General features: G+C 44.4%; 1 pseudogene; it reads right to left on the reverse strand.

Annotated features, from left to right (window-relative positions):
- Positions 1-966: 966 nt before the first annotated feature.
- On the reverse strand, positions 967-1,722 carry LOC133242723 (ferritin light chain-like; annotated as a pseudogene).
- Positions 1,723-2,210: the final 488 nt, after the last annotated feature.

Here is a 2,210-nt window from a genome sequence, read left to right on the forward strand (position 1 = left end):
ATAATACCTATCTTGCAAAGTTATTATGAAAATTCAGTGTGTTTGGTCCTGGGTGAGGTTATATAAAGAGTATTGAAAAGATAGTAGAAATTGTGTTTATTATTATCGTTGAAGAGCTCTCCTCAATTATAATGAAAGGTTTCAGAACTACAAAATGTATTTAGTATAGAAGAAGCCCCAGGAGAAGGACTCTTGGGTCTACACTTTTCACATCAGCCTATTCCAATTCTTTTAAAAAATTTTTATTTATTATTTATTTTTTTGGCTACACAGCAAGTGGGATCTTAGTTCCTCGACCAGAAATTGAACTTGCATCCCCCGCAGTGGAAGTGCAGAGTCTTAACTACTGGACTACCAGGGAAGCCCCCCAATTCTTTTTCACTAATGAAGGTCCATACTCCCCTCTCACTGCCTTCATCTCCCACTTCATCCAGGGGCTGGCATAAACAGCCAATAAAAGAAAGCCAGAGTGCATGGGTGGCAGGGTTTTCTCTGCTGGTAAATGTTTGGGAACCCAATGACCTGTACTTAAGAGGAAAGGCTGACCACCTATATAGCAAGGGGTTTCAATGGTGGAGAGTTTTCCCATTTCCACTGAGGACAACATAAAAGAAAATGGAGATGCTGGAACAGAGAGGGTTAAGATGGACTTAAGCTAGCTCTTCAAAGACCCTCAGTGCTAGAAGTTTCCATTCTGTGAACACATTGCCTCTGGGTTTATTTGAGTGTACTCCAGCTTTATGCTTCAGTATTGGCTTTGTATTATCTAAGCCACCCAAAGGAATCCCCACACAGAATACAAAATGCACACATTATAGAATAAAGCCAAGGATTTTTTTTTTTTTTTTCCGCTGCACCTTGCAGTTTGCAGGATCTTAATTCCCTCACCAAGGATTGCACCTAGGCCACAGCAGGGAAAGCACTGAGTCCTAACCACTGAACCATCAGGGAAGTCCCAAGGATTACTTTTCATTTATTTTATTTTATTTTTTTTATGCTGCAAAAAGCTTTATTGTTTCCATTTGGTCCAAGGTTTGAGAGAGGGCTCCAGGGTGTTAAAAAGCTGCCTAGTGGCCGCAGAGAGGGGCTTCAGGCAGCCCTGATGTTAGGTGGGTTCTTCAATGGCCACTGGTCTCCAGAAGCTCCTAGTCGTGCTTGAGGGCGAGCCTTTCGAAGAGATACTCACTCAACCCAGCCTGGGGACCAGCCAGCCTGCGGAGGTTGGTCAGGTGGTCACCCATCTTCTTGATGAGTTTCACTTCCTCATCTAGGAAGTGGTTCTCCAGGAAGTCACAGATGTGGGGTCTCCGCGGGCAGAAGCCAGGCCATGCAGATCCAACAGGGCTTGATTTAGGTTCTTCTCTATGAGAAGGGTGGCTTCCATAGCGTCCTGGGTTTTACCCCACTCATCTTGAGATGGCTTCTGCCATCTCCAGGAAGAGGGGGCAGCCACCACACTGGTTTTGCAGTTTCAAGAGACGCTCCACGCCCTCGTGCTTCTCCTTGGTCAATTCACGAAAAAAGTGACCCACACCCTCCAGGACCACATCGTCGCGGTCGAAATAGAAGCCCAGAGAGAGGTAGGTGTAGGAGGCCCGCAGTTGCATGTTAACCAGGCGGTTGACGGCGGCCTCCACCTCGGTAGAATAATTCTGACGAATCTGGGAGCTCATGATTGGTTGGTAATAATAGGGAGTTAAAAAATGGTGGCTGGTCCCGGTGATCGTGGACAGCTGAGTGACAGACTCTGGAGGTTGCGACTGGAAAAAAGGTTGGAGGGTGGTCAGAGGCTGAAGCAAGGGGCGTCCCTGGGTCTGTTCCGTCCAAGCACTGTTGAAGCAAGACACAGATCCGCAGGGCCGCTGAGCGCACTTTGGATTACTTTTTAAAAAACCCTCATTATGTTTAAAATAAATTTGGGGGTACATTTCAAATGCTCCTCTTTCATTATATTCCCCACTATTGTCCTGCTCATAAATGTTGATGTTGTATAATGAATAGGGTTGTGAACCACTTTATTTTGGCTTGTTTTGGTGGAATAAGGGGTGCTTTTTGAGAAAAGAACATTGGAATATTTGTTTAAGAAAATTTTATGCTGAAAGAATTTTCTTTGCTTTGGAAAAATAAGAAAGCCAGATCTGTTTTGAGCCTTTTATGTTAGGTAATAGGTTGAGAGTATGTCTTCACATCTTGTAAAATAATCATTGCAT

The sequence above is a fragment of the Bos javanicus genome, chromosome X (genome assembly GCF_032452875.1).
Source record: "Bos javanicus breed banteng chromosome X, ARS-OSU_banteng_1.0, whole genome shotgun sequence".
NCBI lineage: Eukaryota > Metazoa > Chordata > Mammalia > Artiodactyla > Bovidae > Bos > Bos javanicus.